The 20,534-nt window shown below is 41.7% G+C and overlaps 1 protein-coding gene across 3 annotated transcripts in view; it reads right to left on the bottom strand.

The window, feature by feature from the left end:
• RCBTB1 (RCC1 and BTB domain containing protein 1) overlaps positions 1-18,698 on the bottom strand; it is a 56,430-nt gene extending 37,732 nt beyond the window's left edge. For 2 of the 3 annotated variants that reach the window (XM_045978332.1, XM_045978334.1), the window contains exon 1: positions 18,585-18,687. The gene's annotated coding sequence lies outside the window, so the exon portion shown is untranslated. Of the gene's footprint in view, positions 1-18,584 lie in introns of all 3 variants that reach the window. The other variant, XM_045978331.1, reaches the window with a different exon arrangement.
• Between the last annotated feature and the right edge of the window lie 1,836 nt (positions 18,699-20,534).

The following is a 20,534-nucleotide window of genomic DNA, read 5'->3' as shown; positions in this document are numbered from 1 at the left end:
TTGTTTCCACTGAGAGACTGTTTAAGTCACTGCTAGTCTTTTCTTTTTTTTTTTTTTTTTTTTATTTATTTGACAGATAGAGATCACAAGTAGAGAGGCAGGCAGAGAGAGAGAGAGGAGGAAGCAGGCTCCCCGCCAAGGAGCCCGATGCGGGGCTCGATCCCGGACCCTGGGATCATGACCTGAGTGAAAGGCAGAGGCTTTAACCCACTGAGCCACCCAGGCGCCCCACTGCTAGTCTTTTCTTAACATAAACAAGACTCTAATTATTGTCTACATACATTATTGCATATACTTGTCCTTTTTTATACATGCATTTATAATATAAATCCCTAAAAATGGAACTGCTGGGTTAAAGTTTAACTGCTATTTTTTAAAAGATTTATTTATTTGAGAGCCAGCAAGCACACAGTGGGGATGGAGGGCAAGGGAAAGGGAGAAAGAGTCTTAAAGCACCACCTAGGCACCCCAAATTGCTATTTTACCTTTTAACAGTTACCTCAAATTGTCCCTTACTGAAGTAGTACCAGTATATAAAATAACTACCAATGTATGGCAGTACCTGGTTAGCCATATCCTTACCACACAGTTTTATCATGGTGTCTCAGTTTTGTTTCAACTTGAACTCCTATGATGAGTGAGGCTGGGCATCATTTAAAAAATAATCACAATAGGGGCGCCTGGGTGGCTCAGTGGATTAAGCCGCTGCCTTCGGCTCAGGTCATGATCTCAGGGTCCTGGGATCGAGCCCCACATCGGGCTCCCTGCTCCGCAGGGAGCCTGCTTCCTCCTCTCTCTCTGCCTGCCTCTCTGCCTACTTGTGATCTCTCTCTCTGTCAAATAAATAAATAAATAAATAAATAATCACAATAACAACAATAATAACAACTGACATTTCTGGAACACAATGTGCCAAGTACTGTTCCTAATATTTTCTATTTTTTTAAAAAGATTTTCTTTATTTGACAGGGAGAGAGAGATCACAAGTAGGCAGAGAGGCAGGCAGAGAGTGGGGGTGGGGTGGGGGAAGCAGGCTCCCTACTTAGCAGAGAGCCTGATGCAGGGCTCAATCCCAGGGCCTGGGATCATGACCTGAGCAGAAGGCAGAAGCTGAACCCAATGAGCCACCCAGGCGCCCCATATTTTCTATTAACTCATGTAAATCCTCACTTTATAGACAAGGAAATGGAGGCAAAGAGATTTCAAGAATTTGCTCAAACCATTAAGTGGCTGAGTCAGGGCCTGAAGCCACACAATCCGGAATCTGGAATCTGCACGCACACTCTTCACCTCTTGGCCTCATGCGTCATCCTTTTACATAAAGTCCCTTTTTTTCCTACTGGTCTATTGTTCTTTTCTTTGTTCTTGATTTCTGTGTTCTTTGTATGGTAAGACTGTCTTAAATACTCTTAGAGGTAACAAAAAAGATGCCTTTTACAAACTGTCCCACCCAAACGGCCTGACTTGTGTCTCTTACAAAACAGACAGGGAAGGAGTCACAAGAAAGGAAAACAGTATAAACATCTAGAAGCAGACAAATCAATTCCACCCCCTCAAAAAAAAAAAAAAAAAAATCCAGAACTTTATTTTCCTAGAATATAAACCACATCAAAGTTAGTCCTCACATTTAATATTGCATATAATATAGAATTTTAAATAAACAGGGAAAACGGGGGATTAAATTAGCCAAAAAAATATAATTCACCACATTTAAAATTACAACACAAAGGGATACTATCATCAAACTTAAACATTTTCCTGACAACAGTACAATTATTCTGAAGTCATTAATCGGTCATGGGCAACTCTGATCCCAAAGGTTTGGTAAGCTACTGAAAAATTAGGCTTTCATAATGATGGCTTATTATATGAACTTATTATATATTTCATAATAATGGCTTATTATATGAACCCATTTCTAAATTACTTGAAATTTTGTTTTACAAGATATTTCTCCAAAGGCTTGTAAAATTAAAAGTTAATATAAAACCAGGTCATGTATCTCATAGGTCCACACCCATCATAAAAGCAGAAAGTATTAGCAACAGTCTGGGTATGGTGGAAAAGAGTGTCCTGAAGCACGTGTTTTATTCCCAGGTTGGCTTTTAATTAATCAGCGTGACATGCCACCTAACTTCCTGAGCCTGGGTCTCTCAAAAATCTGTCCTGTAAGATTCTATAATGTTATGCTCAAGATGTAAAGAACAAGCTGCAGGGGATTTGGGAACACATGAGAACAAGGGCAATAATGCTGCACAAGCAAGTAATTACTCCTAGCAACACGATCTTGTGAAGTAAACAAAGACCAGGAAGGAAGACAGGAACAGCGATCAAGAACGGCTGCAGACATTACGTTAAGCAGCTTCACATATATTATTTCATTTAATCTTCACGATACTCTTGAAAGGAAAGTTATAATCCATTCTTAGCAAAAAAGAAGTGAGGCTCAGAGGTAAAGTGACATCCCAAGGTCACAGAGCAGTGAGTGGCATAGTCAGGACTCAACCCCCAGCCTTCTGAGTCTTCTTACATCAGAGAACATCAGCCCTGGCCCTTCAGTGGTTAAACTTCTCCAACATCACTTCCTTCTGACTTTATCCAATAATGTACACCAGCATCTGTTTTTAAAATGTTTCAAATACAAAAAGAACTGGCCCCCCCCCAAAATGTGTTCGCTAATAAGCCTCCATCTAGACTTGCCTGGTGAAACCTTGAGAATGTCACTCATTCCTTCCTTTTTCCGAAAACCACTAGGTGGCACATCTTGGAGACCAAATGCAGGCCCTTTGTCCTCAAGGAGCTCACAAGAGTAGATGAACGCAAGGTGCCTCCTTGGGCTATAGACTGCTACGGCACAAGGTTGTCTCCATTAGACCATGTTCAAGATGAGCAGCTGAAGACATGAACAAGGTATTCTCAGAATTCAGACAAGGTTCCCCAAGAAGTTTTGTGGAGGTATTAAAACTCAGGATGTACTATCTGCTGTAAGGAATAGATCAGTTCTGAACATGGGCACGTGGTGTCTCTTTCCTAGGGCAGTATAATATAAATGCAAATACCACCAACATTTCCTAATTAACTCAAAATTACCACCATCATCATTACAATTAGATTACTGTTGTGAGATGTTGGGGGCAGCGACACATTTGCTAACTAATATTAAGAAAAGCATACTAAGTATCATTCTATCAACTTCATACGTTTGACCCTCTACCACAAAATTACAAAGTGTGTATACTACAAATCCAAAAGGCTAAAGCAGTTGGAATCACTAGAAATTAACTAGCATTTAATCTGTTATGAAATCTATACCAGGCCTAAGACTCACCATGCCTAGCAATGAGTCAGAAATATAAGGATCAGTCACAAGAATTAGGACAGTATTAGGACAGCTCAAATGTCTCATGACATCTACTAAATTTGCCCAAACAAGAAGTATTAACAAATTTGTTCTAACCGTATGGATTAGTGTTCATCGGGCTCCCTGCTCAGAGGGAAGTCTGCTTCTCCCTCTCCCACCCCTCTGCTTGTGTTTGTGATCTCGCTGCCTTTCAATGTCCAATAAATAAAATCTTAAAAAAATAAATAATTACCATATGATCTAGCAATTCTACTTCTAGTATAAACACAAAAGAATTGAAAGCAGGGACTTGAATAGACAGTTGTACACCAATGACCAGAGCAATGTTATTCACAATAGCCAAAGGTGGAAAACTCAAATATCTACAAATAGATGCATGGATAAACAAAATATGGTATCTACATATAATGGAATAGTTTTCGAACTTAAAAAAGAGATGACTGATAATGGGGATGAACCTTGAGAACATGAGGCTAAGTGAAACAAGCCAGACACAAAAGAACACAATTGTATGGACTCCACTTACAGGAGGTGCCTAGCCTAGTCAAACTTATAGAGACAGAAAGGAGAATGATAGTTACCAGCGACTGGGCAGAGATGAGAATGGGGAGTTACTGGTTTAATGGATACAGAGTGACAGTTTGGGAGGATGAGAAAGTTCTACGGAAACAGGTAGTGGTAACAACTGCCTAGTAATGTGAATGTTCTTAATGTCAGTAAACTGTATACCTACCAACAGTTAAAATAGTTTTTACGTTATGTATATTTTATCACAATTTTTAAAAATCAAATTATGGGGGCTCCTGGGTAGCTCAGTCAATTACGCGACCAACTCTTGGATTTGGCTCAGGTCATGATCTCAGGGTGGCTCTGCACTCCTCCTCCTCAGGGGGGAGGAGTCCACTAGAGATTCTATTCCTCTCCCCCTGCCCCTCCCCCACACATATGTATACTCTCTTTCTCAAATAAATAAATCTTAAATAAAATTATGATCCCCTGTTTACATGAAACCTGCATTAATAAACTCAAAGACATAAATTTTTATTTTTTTTAAAGATTTTATTTATTTGACAGAGAGAGAGAGTGATAGAGGGAACACAAGCAGAGGGAGTGGGAGAGGGAGAAGCAGGTTCCCACAGAGCAGGGAGCCTGATGATGGGCTCAATCCCAAGACCCTGGGATCATGACCTGAGCCAAAGGCAGACATTCAATGACTGAGCCACCCAGGCGCCCCAAAGATATTTATTTTAAAATTAAGTTTCAGTCCTAAAAAACATTTTTGAAAAAGTACAATCATAATTCATTAATTCTGTCTTGGAAAGGCAAGTTCAGATTAAAGAAATCCTGAACGGAACATTACTAAAAGACATATAGCCTTTTTAGAACTTTCCAGTATATACAGCAGTTCAAACTAAACTAACTATTTGTTATGACGACCAGTCCTTCTAGGGCTTGACTATAATCATAGAAATGAATTTCAATTAGCATGTCCGTTATACTAAATAGTCACCTCTCAAGTACTTCAGTACGATAATCTTTTTTCTTTTTGCAACTTTTTTCTGCCCATTATTTAGGAAGTACTCTCTCATAAAAAGCGTTGATATGTTCACCCTCCATTGTCACTCAGTGTGCATTAATAGGTGAATCAATGATTGCTTGGTTTTTTGCCATATGGAAATAAAGCAAGAGCAGAAGAACAGAAATGAGAAATGAAAGCAGACGATGGAAAAGAGTTTTAACGCTTCAGAGGATAATAAGCCAACCCACTTGGATCTCCATATTTTCTTTGACACTCAAAAATATATCCCCTATTCCCACAGACTTTTTCTGTGTCCATTGGTACTCTGGATCAAAATCCCATTCCCTGGATGGCTTTTCCTAGTGACAAGCACTGTCCCTCAGAAAGCTCATGGCATGGAGAAGAAAAGGTTATTTTTATTTTACACTCTGAAAGCAAATTTAGACCAGAGGACAAACACAGACCTTCCAATTTTAGAAATCTACATTTGGAACTGGAAGACTAACGGAGTCATATAGCAACCAATCTTTTGATCCCTCTAAGAGTAGATTTATTTTCCCTTCCCTTAGGAACCAAGTAACTGTTACAGGTTTGCTTTACTGATCTAGCAAAAAATATATTTGACTATACATACAACATTTTTTAAAAAAACAACAGGAAACAGAGAATCTATTCCAGGAAAACTTTTGATAAAATAATGCTCTCAATAATACTAGAAATTAGAATTATAACTTACAAGCCTGGAGCTTCCACACAGATCTCAACCTTCATTCTAATGAGTATGTATGTGGCAACAAAGGAGATGGACGCCATCGATGGGCAAGTATACCTCAGAACCTGTCTTCTGCTGGCCTAAAAGTTTGCTAAGGAAAAGAGGTCAGAAGAGTGTGAAAAGCCCCGTGGAACTGGTTAGCACCAAGATCCTGACTCCTTTTCTGCTGTCATTCTTTTTTTTTTTTTTTTCCATTTTATTTATTTTTTCAGCGTAACAGTATTCATTCTTTTTGAACAACACCCAGTGCTCCATGCAAAACGTGCCCTCCCCATTACCCACCACCTGTTCCCCCAACCTCCCACCCCTGACCCTTCAAAACCCTCAGGTTGTTTTTCAGAGTCCATAGTCTCTTATGGTTCGCCTCCCCTCCCCAATGTCCATAGCCCGCTCCCCCTCTCCCAATCCCACCTCCCCCCAGCAACCCCCAGTTTGTTTTGTGAGATTAAGAGTCATTTATGGTTTGTCTCCCTCCCAATCCCATCTTGTTTCATTTATTCTTCTCCTATCCCCCTACCCCCCCATGTTGCTTCTCCATGTCCTCATATCAGGGAGATCATATGATAGTTGTCTTTCTCCGATTGACTTATTTCACTAAGCATGATACGCTCTAGTTCCATCCACGTCGTCGCAAATGGCAAGATTTCATTTCTTTTGATGGCTGCATAGTATTCCATTGTGTATATATACCACATCTTCTTTATCCATTCATCTGTTGATGGACATCTAGGTTCTTTCCATAGTCTGGCTATTGTAGACATTGCTGCTATAAACATTCGGGTACACGTGCCCCTTCGGATCACTATGTTTGTATCTTTAGGGTAAATACCCAGTAGTGCAATTGCTGGGTCATAGGGTAGTTCTATTTTCAACATTTTGAGGAACCTCCATGCTGTTTTCCAGAGTGGTTGGACCAGCTTGCATTCCCACCAACAGTGGAGGAGGGTTCCCCTTTCTCCACATCCTCTCCAGCATCTGTCATTTCCTGACTTGTTAATTTTAGCCATTCTGACTGGTGTGAGGTGATATCTCATTGTGGTTTTGATTTGTATTTCCCTGATGCCGAGTGACGTGGAGCACTTTTTCATGTGTCTGTTGGCCATCTGGATGTCTTCTTTGCAGAAATGTCTGTTCATGTCCTCTGCCCATTTCTTGATTGGATTGTTTGTTCTTTGGGTGTTGAGTTTGCTAAGTTCCTTATAGATTTTGGATACTAGCCCTTTATCTGATATGTCGTTTGCAAATATCTTCTCCCATTCTGTCAGCTGTCTTTTGGTTTTGTTAACTGTTTCCTTTGCTGTGCAAAAGCTTTTGATCTTGATGAAATCCCAATAGTTCATTTTTGCCCTTGCTTCCCTTGCCTTTGCCGTTGTTCCTAGGAAGATGTTGCTGCGGCTGAGGTCGAAGAGGTTGCTGCCTGCATTCTCCTCAAGGATTTTGATGGATTCCTTTCTCACATTGAGGTCCTTCATCCATTTGGAGTCTATTTTCGTGTGTGGTGTAAGGAAGTGGTCCAATTTCATTTTTCTGCATGTGGCTGTCCAATTTTCCCAGCACCATTTATTGAAGAGGCTGTCTTTTTTCCATTGGACATTCTTTCCTGCTTTGTCGAAGATGAGTTGGCCATAGAGTTGAGGGTCGATTTCTGGGCTCTCTATTCTGTTCCACTGATCTATGTGTCTGTTTTTGTGCCAGTACCATGCTGTCTTGATGATGACAGCTTTGTAATAGAGCTTGAAGTCCGGAATTGTGATGCCACCAACTTTGGCTTTGTTCTTCAATATTCCTTTGGCTATTCGAGGTCTTTTCTGGTTCCATATAAATTTTAGGATTATTTGTTCCATTTCTTTGAAAAAAATGGATGGTATTTTGATAGGGATTGCATTAAATGTGTAGATTGCTTTAGGTAGCATAGACATTTTCACAATATTTATTCTTCCAATCCAGGAGCATGGAATATTTTTCCATTTTTTTGTGTCTTCCTCAATTTCTTTCATGAGTACTTTATAATTTTCTGTGTATAGATTCTTAGTCTCTTTGGTTAGGTTTATTCCTAGGTATCTTATAGTTTTGGGTACAATTGTTAAATGGGATTGACTCCTTAATTTCTCTTTCTTCAGTCTTGTTGTTGGTGTACAGAAATGCAACTGATTTCTGTGCATTGATTTTATATCCTGACACTTTACTGAATTCCTGTACAAGTTCTAGCAGTTTTGGAGTGGAGTCTTTTGGGTTTTCCACATATAGTATCATATCATCTGCGAAGAGTGATAGTTTGACTTCTTCTTTACCAATTTGGATGCCTTTAATTTCTTTTTGTTGTCTGATTGCTGAGGCTAGGACTTCTAATACTATGTTGAATAGCAGTGGTGATAATGGACATCCCTGCCGTGTTCCTGACCTTAATGGAAAAGCTTTCAGTTTTTCTCCATTGAGAATGATATTTGCGGTGGGTTTTTCATAGATGGCTTTGATAATATTGAGGTATGTGCCCTCTATCCCTACACTTTGAAGAGTTTTGATCAGGAAGGGATGCTGTACTTTGTCAAATGCTTTTTCAGCATCTATTGAGAGTATCATATGGTTCTTATTCTTTCTTTTATTAATGTGTTCTATCACATTGATTGATTTGCGGATGTTGAACCAACCCTGCAGCCCTGGAATAAATCCCACTTGATCGTGGTGAATAATCCTTTTAATGTACTGTTGAATCCTATTGGCTAGTATTTTGGCGAGAATTTTTGCGTCTGTGTTCATCAAGGATATTGGTCTGTAGTTCTCTTTTTTGGTGGGATCCTTGTCTGGTTTTGGGATCAAGGTGATGCTGGCCTCATAGAATGAGTTTGGAAGTTTTCCTTCCATTTCTATTTTTTGGAACAGTTTCAGGAGAATAGGAATGAGTTCTTCTTTAAATGTTTGGTAGAATTCCCCTGGGAAGCCATCTGGCCCTGGGCTTTTGTTTGTTTGGAGATTTTTGATGACTGTTTCAATCTCCTTACTGGTTATGGGCCTGTTCAGGTTTTCTATTTCTTCCTGGTTCAGTTGTGGTAGTTTATATGTCTCTAGGAATGCATCCATTTCTTCCAGATTGTCCAATTTGTTGGCGTAGAGTTGCTCATAGTATGTTCTTATAATTGTCTGTATTTCTTTGGTGTTAGTTGTGATCTCTCCTCTTTCATTCATGATTTTATTGATTTGGGTCCTTTCTCTTTTCTTTTTGATGAGTCTGGCCAGGGGTTTATCAATCCTATTGATTCTTTCAAAGAACCAGCTCCTAGTTTCATTGATTTTTTCTATTGTTTTTTTGGTTTCTATTTCATTGATTTCTGCTCTGATCTTTATGATTTCTCTTCTCCTGCTGGGTTTAGGGTTTCTTTCTTGTTCTTTCTCCAGCTCCTTTACGCGTAGGGTTAGGTTGTGTACTTGAGACCTTTCTTGTTTCTTGAGAAAGGCTTGTACTGCTATATATTTTCCTCTCAGGACTGCCTTTGCTGTGTCCCACAGATTTTGAACTGTTGTGTTTTCATTATCATTTGTTTCCATGAATTTTTTCAATTCTTCTTTAATTTCCTGGTTAACCCATTCATTCTTTAGAAGGATGCTGTTTAGTCTCCATGTATTTGGGTTCTTTCCAGCTTTCGTCTTGTGATTGAGTTCTAGCATCAGAGCATTGTGGTCTGAAAATATGCAGGGAATAATCCTAATCTTTTGATACCGGTTGAGACCTGATTTGTGACCCAGGATGTGATCTATTCTGGAGAAGGTTCCATGTGCACTAGAGAAGAATGTGTATTCTGTTGCTTTGGGATGAAATGTTCTGAATATATCTGTGATGTCCATCTGGTCCAGTGTGTCATTTAAGGCCTTTATTTCCTTGTTGATCTTTTGCTTGGATGATCTGTCCATTTCAGTGAGGGGAGTGTTAAAGTCCCCTACTATTATTGTATTATTATTGATGTGTTTCTTTGATTTTGTTATTAATTGGTTGATATAGTTGGCTGCTCCCACATTAGGGGCATAGATATTTAAAATTGTTAGATCTTCTTGTTGGACAGACCCTTTGAGTAGGATATAGTGTCCTTCCTCATCTCTTATTATAGTCTTTGGCTTAAAATCTAATTGATCTGATATAAGGATTGCCACCCCAGCTTTCTTCTGATGCCCATTAGCATGGTAAATTGTTTTCCACCCCCTCACTTTCAATCTGGAGGTGTCTTCGCGTCTAAAATGAGTTTCTTGTAGGCAACATACTGATGGGTTTTGTTTTTTTATCCATTCTGATACCCTGTGTCTTTTGATTGGGGCATTTAGCCCTCTGCTGTCATTCTTGGGGCATGAAGCAAGCTTGTATCGTTCCTTATCATAGAAGCTGACAGTCTCACAGTAAACATAAAAGACTCTGAATGCTGAATCAATCCGTTCAAAAGGGGCCTGGGTGCTCTTTAGCATACAAGATATAGCCTCTGAAACAGCTATGTCAAATGTGGAAAGTTTTTTTTAATTGCAAAATAATTTATTTAAATTAAAGCACTTATATGTACACTGAAAATCTCTAATAGAAGTTTTTCCATTTTCATAAAGTGGGTGGGTAATAATTTGTTATCAGCTTAAGCTGCTAAGCTGCCTTACAAAAGGAATTTATTTATGGTTAATGAGCTATTGATAAAGTCTAAGATGCCTCACCAAAAAAGCACTACTTTACGATAATATGAACAAAATAACAGCATATATCAATTCTTCTTCTGAAAATGACCCCACATACCAGGAGGAAATCATAAAGAGCAATACATTCGTGGTCCCTGGCTCTGAGGAGATGACAGTCTAACAGAAAGATCCTGGCAAGTGGGAACCTAGAACACGAGAAGACTAACGATGCAAACAGTGGAATACCACACACAAACATATGGTCCGTGTGCTACGTGTCAATGTATAAATGGAAAAAAATTACTTGCACAACAGTCAAAACTATGTGAAAATGATGTATTCTAGAAAAACACTACATGAAGTCCCAGAAATCAACTTCCTAGTAGCCTAACAGATGATAAAATGTAAGCATTTCCTCAGTGAAGATCAGCCAGTTTCCTGCAGGAATGAATGTTTTTCATAGCTTTCTTCCTTTTTCACCAATGGAAGTTCCTGTTTGAGCACAAAAGATTTAAGTGTGTAGCCATCTTTCTCTATTTTTTTTTTTTTTAAAGATTTTATTTATGTATTTGACAGACAAAGATCACAAGTAGGCAGAGAGGCAGGCAGAGAGAGAGAGGAAGGGAAGCAGGCTCTCCACTCAGCAGAGAGCCCGATGCGGGGCTGGATCCCAGGACGCTGGGATCATGACCTGAGCCGAAGGCAGAGGCTTTAACCCACTGAGCCACCCAGGTGCCCCTTTCTCTATTTTTGAGTTCTGTTTTTCAATTCTAGTAAAACTTCCAAATAGACGAGTTCTAGGGTTTCAGGTAAATTTGGGGGGTGCAACTTCACAGCTTGTCATGTCCTACATCTGTGCTACAGCAAAATAAATTCAAGAAACCTCTGAAGTTACAGAAAAGCCAAATGTTATTCTCATCGATTTCTTCTGTACTTACTCTGATGAGCTTTTTAAGACTGAACAGATGCTACACCTCTGACTTAGACACCAAATGTATTTCCAAGGTCCAGACACACCTCTAAGACAGACTCAGCCTCAAAACTTTATAAAGAAAAATACACTTATTTTAAAAAAAAAATTAATTCATTTATTTGAGAGAGTGAGGAAGCAGGAGCGTGCGCACACAAGCCAGGGGAAGGGGCAGAGGAAGAAGGAGGAGTGGACTCCCCACTGGGCATGGAGCCCAATGCGGGACTGGATGCCAGGACCCTGAGCCACCCAGGCATCCCTAAATAAAAATACACTTTAAAACTACTGCACCAGTTCTATGGTATAAGTACTGCAAAGAAGCAAAGTTTCAGAGATTTACTGAGATACTGATACATTACTGCCCGGGCTACTGCAATAGCTGTCATCCACTTCTCTTTTCTGCAAGCTTACCTTACTAGAAGAATAAAGGGGAATGTCCTGAATATTTGACAAATTCCACAAAGACAAAGGGCTCCAGAATGCCACATTCTCCAAAAGAGTTTATGCTATTCTTCACAAAGATGCAGATGAACAGGTGACAAGGCAATCCTCCTACCTTCATTTAAAAACAGACTGATGTTTTAGAATTTCCGAGAACTCCACTTTGTTCAGATGTATTACTCAGTGGAGAGGACATCTGTCCCTTCCCAACTGCCAGTAAGTTACTTTACTTGAAACGCCATTTGCAATTATGGCCTCTAGAAGCAATTCTTTTTTTTTTTTTTTTTTAAAGATTTTATTTATTTATTTGACAGAGATCACAAGTAGGGAGAGAGGCAGGCAGAGAGAGAGAGGAGGAAGCAGGCTCCCTGCCAAGCAGAGAGCCCGATGCGGGGCTCGATCCCAGGACCCTGGGATCATGACCTGAGCTGAAGGCAGAGGCTTTAACCCACTGAGCCACCCAGGCGCCCCTAGAAGCAATTCTTTATCCCCATCATCCAGGGGCTACTCTCATTTCATTGCACAGAAGCTTTAGGTAATTCTAGGACATAGGGAATCTGACAGCTCATTGTAAGTGAAGAAATAATAAACTGAGGTCAAGTGCTCAGGTTAGAAAAGCAAACAATCCAAGTGGCAATAGTATTAGCAGAAAAAACATTTTTTTAAAGATATCCAGGGTTGTAGGGGCGCCTGGGTGGCTCAGTGGATTAAGCCGCTGCCTTCGGCTCAGGTCATGATCTCAGGGTCCTGGGATCAAGCCCCGCATCGGGCTCTCTGCTCCGCAGGGAGCCTGCTTCCTCCTCTCTCTCTGCCTGCCTCTCTGCCTACTTGTGATCTCTCTCTCTGTCAAATAAATAAATAAAATCTTTAAAAAAAAAAAAAGATATCCAGGGTTGTAAAGCTGACTGTAATCTTATAGAAGCATTGCTTTCATGATACACTTCTATTTTTAAAAGGAAACCAGAAAAGAAAATTTCATGACTTGAAATGATTTCTATAGTTTTGTTCTTCATCGCACCAAACAGACAAAGCTGTGTAAAAGAGATCAAGTAAAAATAGATGGGTCAAAGTCTGAAGAAATGGATAGAACATAGTAATACCTGATTTTATTTTTCTATTGTGTTCAAGGCAGGAATAGAGGGATCCAAGCTCAAATTCATTTATGGTATCATGAACCTTTCCTACGTGAAAAGCTCTAATGTGATTTCATCTACTAGTCTCTGCAATGGTAGAAGTATCAACCAGGGCACCTGGATAGCTCAGTAGGTTAAGTGTCTGCCTTTAGCTCAGGGCATGATCTCAGAGTCCAGGGACTGAGCCCCACATCGGGCTCCCTGCTCAGCAGAGAGCGTGCTTCTCCCTCTGCCCCTCACCCTGCTCATGCTCCCTTTCTCTCACTTCTACTCTTAAAAAAAAAAAAAAAGTATCTTTAAAAAATAAAAATAAATAATCAACCATACCCTGAGATGGCCTAAAACCAATTAAAATTCCAGCAGTAGACAGGCAGACCCATACTGTATTCATTCAATAAATGTTTATTGGATGTCCACTAGGTAAAAAGGATACAAGGCCAACACTGCAACCCCCTCCTGGACCCCTAGCAGAACTTACATGGAGTCAGAGGGGTCTAGGCACATAAACAGATGTTCACCAGAGGGGCCACTGCTCTGATGGGGAGGTGCAAATGCCATGGGAACACCAGAATCGGGAAGTGTCAACTACCTGCGAAAAGCCAGGCAGGGAACAGTGAACATGTATACGTCAGGTGGAAGAACTGAAAGAAATTTAGCATGGCACTAGCCAAAAAGCTTAGCCTTTATCCTAAGAGCAACATTTAATCACGGAAAGACCTTAAGCAGGGAAGTGATCAGATGTAGGTCTGTTCAAGATTACTTTGGCTGAACGTAGAGAGCAGATGGGGATGAAGGAAAAGAACTCAGGGGGAGCCTAAGGTGGCTGCAGTAAGGCAGGAAAGAAAACAGCCTGCACCAAGGAAACGGAAATGGAGCAACCTGGACAGGAGACAGACTCAAGAAGATTCTGTAACTGACTGACTGGGAGGAAAGGAGCTGAATAAGGGAAAGCAAGAACCAAGGGTTATACCCAGCTGCTCAGTGGAAGTAACTGAGCACAGCTGTGCCACTCACTAGGACAGAGAATACAGCCAGTTTCAGAGGGGAGATGAGGAATTCTCCCCTGGACATGTTAAGTTTAGCTACCTACGGGAAATCAGAGTGGATATGTCCAATAGGTAGATTTACAGATCTGAAGATCAAGAAAGATCTGGATTGGAGATCTGATAATTCGGAATGAGATCACCCAGGGAAAAGCGTATGGAGTAAGGAGAGAGCAGGATCTTGGAAAGAACTCTAAGTCCAACAGCCCAGAAACAAGGAATACCCCTGCAGAAGAGGACTGTGAAGCAACTGGCAGAGTAGGAAGAAAACCAGCAGAAAACAGTGTCATGGAAGCCTCGGGACTTGAGTATCACAAAAAGGAGGTAGTGTCAAGGTCCAAAGCTGCTGAGACCAAACAAGGTAAGGACAAAGAAAGGTCCCCTGGATTAACAAGAATCATTTGCAACTTCAACGAGAATCATTTGCAACTTCCACAAGAAGAGTTTCGGCGAAGCTGTGGGTGGACACGGCCAAACTGCATCAGGTTGAGGAGCATGCAAAAGGCAAAGAAAGGAAACAATGACTATAAAGAAACTGTTCACTAAGTTTGACTGTGAGGGAAAAGAGAAATAGGCAGTAAATGTAAAATGGGCTGGGGCTGAAGGACATATTTTGGATGATCTCTGTTTTAAACATATTAGAGATATAAAAATACTCACTTTAAAAATTTTATGTTCAAGTAATTTCTACACTCAATGTGGGGCCTGAACTCACAACCCTGAAATCAAGAGCCGCATGCCCTTCAGACTGAGCCAACCAGGTGCCCCCAGAGACTGAAAAATGTTGAAATGTTAATGGGAAGTTGCCAGTAGAGAGAAAGATAAGGACACGACATAACCACTAAATAAGGTTTCTGAGAAAGTAACAAGAAGTGGAATCTGAAGCACAGGTACAAGACAAGCTGTAGAAGGGGGGAGAGTCTTCTGTGAAAACACCAGAAAAGGAAAGGATAGATATGGATGGAAGTGAGTTTCAAGGTCAGGGCACCAAGAGTTGGAAGCTATTTCTTTTTCTCCTCTTCTCTTTCTCTACCCCTCCCTCCACATTTTTCACTTCCACCAGCAGTTCATGAGGGTTCCAACTTCCCCACATCCTCGTCAACACTTATTATTGTCTTTTTTATTATAACCATCTTAGTGGGTGTGAAGAAGTATCTCACTATGGGTTTGATGTGCATTTGGGGCCATTCTCTTCTGAGGTCAACTTTTTCTCCCTGGGAGGAAAGACGACTGACTAGAGGAACCTACAGAGGTGCTAAGACAGAGCCCAGTGGAAGCTGGAAACCTTAAGTCTGTAGAAGTACCCATGTGATCTCCTATGAGTTTTTCTTCTCCAGTGAAGTGTCTGTTTTTCTTAAACTGACCTAAGCAGACTTGGAATAGGAAGTTGCTCAATTAAACATAATGAGACAAGTGCTCCTGAACAATAAGATCATCTGCTTGTTGAAAGTCCCGTAATACACACATTTGAAACGACAGTCTGCATAAAATTCCCTCTTCTTGACCCTTGAGAACAAAGCACCTCACAAACATCTGTTCACTGCAGCAGATCTTATATCTGTACCGTATGTATTTACAACTACAATCATGGTACTAAATTCATCAAATGGCAAACTGCAAGAAAACACCACATATCCATCAGCTCAATAATGGGTAGTTCCTTTAAAACATGTTAACTGAGTTTTGATGTAACCAGTACAAGATACTGTCACACCATTCAGTTAAACTAATTCAGTAAGTATATCCTTATGGAATAAGGATATAAAGACTGAATAATTTAAAGACTTATCACAAGGCACACTACTGCATATGCTGACCTCAATTCTGCGCTCACGGATCGTATCTTGGGACTGACTTATATGTGAACCAGATTTACACCAAAGATTTTATGACACAAGGTGCTAAGCTGATGTCTCAATCATGTTTTGCTGACCAACATACAATCCCAAAACTCAGTGGCTTAAAAGGAGAGCTGTTTGTTATTTCTTTGAATTCTGTGCTTTGAGTAACTCAGTTGAGGTTACTCATGAGGGAGTATTCATGAGGGAGGCAAACGGAGCTTAAGTAAGGCTGAAACAGGCCTCACTCACATAGCTGGGCCACTGCAGGTAGTCTCTCCTTCTCCTAGATTTACATGGAGCAGCCAGACACTCCATCTCTTTGATGGAAGGTACAGCAGTCAAGCATAGAGGGAGGAACTGTTGGCAGTGATCTTGGAAACACTTCACCACAGCTGTCAACAATGTTACTAGATGTTTCCACATACTATTTGGGTTCATGACTGAAGCACTAGAACTGGATAGACTTGGTCCATCGCCAAAACTAAAACTTCTTAAGCATTGAAAGGGACATCTCAGCAAACATACTCTTGCCCCTGTGGAATGCTAATCTCAGGAAAGCCATGGAATCTTCTTTTCTGGTGTTGTGGGAAGAATAGATACCATCTTTTGGGAATGGCCTGAGTATAGTCTTTCCCAAGTGAAATTCATTATCTACTCAAGTCCTTTCACACTTTACGATTTGTTAGGTATGCATGAGTATGATCTCATTTATTAAAATCTAACACTAAAAAAAAATAGAGATATCCCCAGCTATTTCAACTCTTGATATTCAAACTCCATCTAAACTCAAAATTATCTAAAAAGATCTGGCTAAGTTCTTCAATACTCAAACTTTTGCTATTGGCTCTCCTAGACTCAGGTGTAAGCTAGATTTGGATATCACAATATCTCTTTTGACCTCTGAAATCTCACTATCTGAACACAGCAACCCAGCAAATTTGTATAGTAAAAAGGATGTATGTCCCAAAATATTAAATGCTGTTATTTTCAGATGATATAATTACAGGTGATGTACATTCTTTTTTATGCTTCTGTAGTTTCTAAATTTTCTTTCATTGTTTCCTGGCAAGATTAGGGGGGAAAAGTCTATATTGTGGACTTACTGTACTTGGAAATTTTAAAACATTAAATCCATGCTGTGGGTCAAACACATAACTGACTTAGATAATCACTTGATTAATCACTCGATTAAATGACCTCCTCTAAGAAATCTATTCTGGTTAAACTCAAACAACATTCATCATATGCCTCCTGTGCATTCCTCAACATGTACACAATATGTAACATTTTTAGGGTGTTTTTTTTTTTAACCACAGAATATCTTTAAAAAATGTGTCTTAATGCCCTGGCTGGACTCTAGAATCCTTGAGCGTTCACACCTTATCTATGATGCATGAATTACTGTTTAATGTAGTACACACAGGAAAAAATAGAATAATAATGGTGTTTGATTTCCTTTCAGTTTCGTCTTCCCCACACTGACTTTCAGATAAAGGAAGATACTGTCTCAGACTTCCCAGCTTGAACTGATTAATAAAATTTAGCCAAAGGTCTTGCTAGAACATATAGGCACTCTTTATTTTTAAAAATTTTAAATAATATTTTTAAGCTGCAAACTTGATAGCTTTTTAAGGCTAGTTGCTTTCTGAAGTTCCCAGAATTTGATCATTTCGATCACACCCATAAAAAAATCACTGTAGAAGAAATCTCTTTAATGATTAATATCCTTCCTCTTCGTCTAGAGGGAAGAAGAAACAGGACCCGTCCAGAAGCACTTAATAAATAGACTGGTATTCCCACAACGGATTAAAAGATATCCATCTCACAGTTTAAGTGCTATATTAACGGAAGGGAAATGCACAGTTACCTACTCAACCCTGAAAGCACTTTACAGAGGTGAAATTCACCTTGTGCTCACTTCATATGGATACTTTGTAAAGTTTAAAGCACACTATAAACTGCCCTCAGGGTTAGCTCATTTTTCCACTCCCTTCAGCATGATACACTCAGTGTTTTGATGTTACTATCCCACAATGCATAACAGTCTGAAAATCTTTCTGTCTCCAAGAACTATATTACCCCCAACACAGGCCAAAGTCAGATAAGACTTTGAATCTGGTTTTTAAGCAGTATTATAATATTGTTTTATAAAACTGTAATTCCCAGCTGCAAAGATGACATCGGAATGTCTCACATGCAAACAAATATACACAAAAAGCCACTTATGAGAGAGGAGAGCACGCCTCGATGGTCATCTCGTATAAAATCGAATAGGTAGCATACCCGAGGCAGGACAAGAGAAATACTTCCCTCAGTTCGCCGCACTCCTGGATAAAGGTCCCTAAGTGCATGCCCCTTTGCGGAAACCGTGTTGTGGGAGAAAGGGAAACGGTAGGGAACACGGTCTGTGACACCACTACCCTCCGGAGGTGAAGGAGGAGATGGAACGATCTTGGGAAGGGCCGAGCGAGGATGGGGAGGAGAGTCGGAGGGGTGGTCTTTTCTCAGCAAAACAGCGCCGAGAGCGGTAAGAGGCTTCAGCTGGGAGCATAGCCGCGTCCAAACAGCTCAAAAAGGGAGCCGGGAAAACTTTCGCCAGCCTCCCCCCACCCTTTCGCTCCCCCTCGGAAAAAACGCCAGCAGAGGTGCTAACGGTGCCTTGCCCGGCGGCGCAGACGGCGGCCAGGACACAGCGCCCCGCCGACCCGCCGCCGGGGGGGCCGGGGGCCGAGGCCCGCAGCCGGAGGGAGGGAGCGGGCAGAACGGGACGCGCCAGCCCGGCCCGCCGGGAAGGGAAGCAAGCAGAGGGGCAGGGGCGGAAGCGGCCGCCGCGAGCTCGGGCCCGCGCCCCACCGGCTACCTGGGACGCCAAGCCGCTGTCTCACGCCGTCCCGCCGGGCCCAGCCGCGGGAATCTCCGAAGCTCCGCGGGCTGGAGAGTCGCCTGCGAGCAGCGGCCGGGACGCCGGGCGAAGGGGAGGAGCTGGGGGCGGGCGCCAGGGGCCGGGCCGCCGGGTCACGTGGCCGGGCCGCCTCACGTGACGTCGACGCCGCGCGCCTGGCGGCCCTGGGCTTAGCCTCCTGACAGGCGGGGCCTGCGAGCGGGTGTTTGTGGGCTCTCCGGCGGGGGCCTCTGAGGAGAGTCGCGGTGGAGCTCGGTGACCGCCGAGACTCGCAGGCTCTTGTCTCAGGGAGCCATGGACGCTCGAGGGGCTGGTTCCTGCCGCCCTCCCCTATGGCTGGTTGAGCCGTGGGTTCGGCCGGCTAGCCTCCCCGAGGGACCCAGGACGGAAAAGCGCCTGGAAACTCCTCTCCCCGCTCCATGGCGCGCGCTGCTCCCTCTGGGCTCCCCAGGTGGTGTTGCTGGGGACAAAGGATCTCGGAGGAGGGGCTCGTTTAACTCCCGAGATGTCTCCCCCTGCCCTTTCCTACCGGTCCGAGAGCAGCTGCGCTAGGCCAGAGGGTAAGGGAGGTGGCAAGTGCCTCGGGATCAGGAGGAGGGAGGTGTAGGGCCCAGGTGAGGAAAGGCAGAACTACCGCAGAAGCATGCCCGGGGATGGTAAGGGACCTAAGACAGCAAATGGCCCAGCCCTTTTCTTATTATAAATTGTAAACTGAGGCCGGGGTTGCTTTATGCTGCTGCAGCGTGTCATCTGCTGAGACCGCAATCATCTTTATAAAGTACTGTACGTACAGCCTTTTGAAAACTCCAGTTCGCTCCACAGACCACAGGATAAAGTCCAAACTTACCGGCATAACTTCCTAAGCAATCTTGTTCAAACTTACCTTTCCCACTTGAACTCCCGTGAATGAACAGAAAAACATTTCTAAGTATCACCAAACAACTCAGTTAATCCCGTAGAAGAAGGTTGCTCTTTCGCATCTTCCGGCACTTCCTCAGCAGTGCTCTAGGCTCTGGCTCCACAGAATTCCCGATTTCCTTGACTACTCAACTTCATTGGATTACTAACTGCTTCCCTAAATTGCTTTACTCACCTTTGCAGTCATTCATGCGTCCACCACTCTTTGAAATCACTACCCCTTTCCGCTTAAATAAAATCAGAGTCGGACAGTACTTAAAGCATTATAACAGATTTTATTCAGAAATTATTACAATAGTGCGATCAAGCCCAGTTGTATACTGAAGTCTCTTTTCTCCTCTTGCCAATAGTTCCTGAATAAAATATGTTTTACTGCTTTAACTATTGTGGGGTTCCGGTTATCTTTAACAACAGCCCAGGTACTCATCAGTCTCCTCATCTTTCAAAATCCAGATCAAATACCACCTACTCTTGTCTTCCTTCTCTGCATCCTCCTCCCTGTTTCAACAGCTTCAGCAACTGAAATTCATTCAGACAATGTCTGCAGTAACTTTTTCCCGATTTCCTGGCAACTATGTATTCTGATACATAAGTCTCATACTGCCTAGAAATGTACTGTACCTTTCGTATAAAAGGTGAAATGTCTATTGCTATCTTCCTCCTTAGATTATGAAGTCTTTGAAACCGGACTTCTGGGCTTAATACAGTGCCCTCAAAATCCCCTGAGTGAAGGTCAGTATGGTAGACCTTCCATAGCCACTGAATAAAGCAGCACCACCAAGGTTGTAACAGTCAGTGGATTTACTAAAAATTCTTTGAGCTTACTTTGTTTAAAAAAAAAAAAAACCCACACACAAAAACTGAAGTCAGTTTCTTTACGCTACTGATCAAAAGAGCTTCTGTAAAACATATCTGTTTGAGAAAAATATTGATGTTTGGGGTTTGAGTCATCAAATATTTCCTGAGCACTCACTTATCATGTGCTAGATG

This window comes from Meles meles, chromosome 14, assembly GCF_922984935.1.
Source record: "Meles meles chromosome 14, mMelMel3.1 paternal haplotype, whole genome shotgun sequence".
Lineage (NCBI taxonomy): Eukaryota > Metazoa > Chordata > Mammalia > Carnivora > Mustelidae > Meles > Meles meles.
Note: the sequence above shows the minus strand (reverse complement) of the source record. Positions and strands in the feature narration are given on the sequence as shown.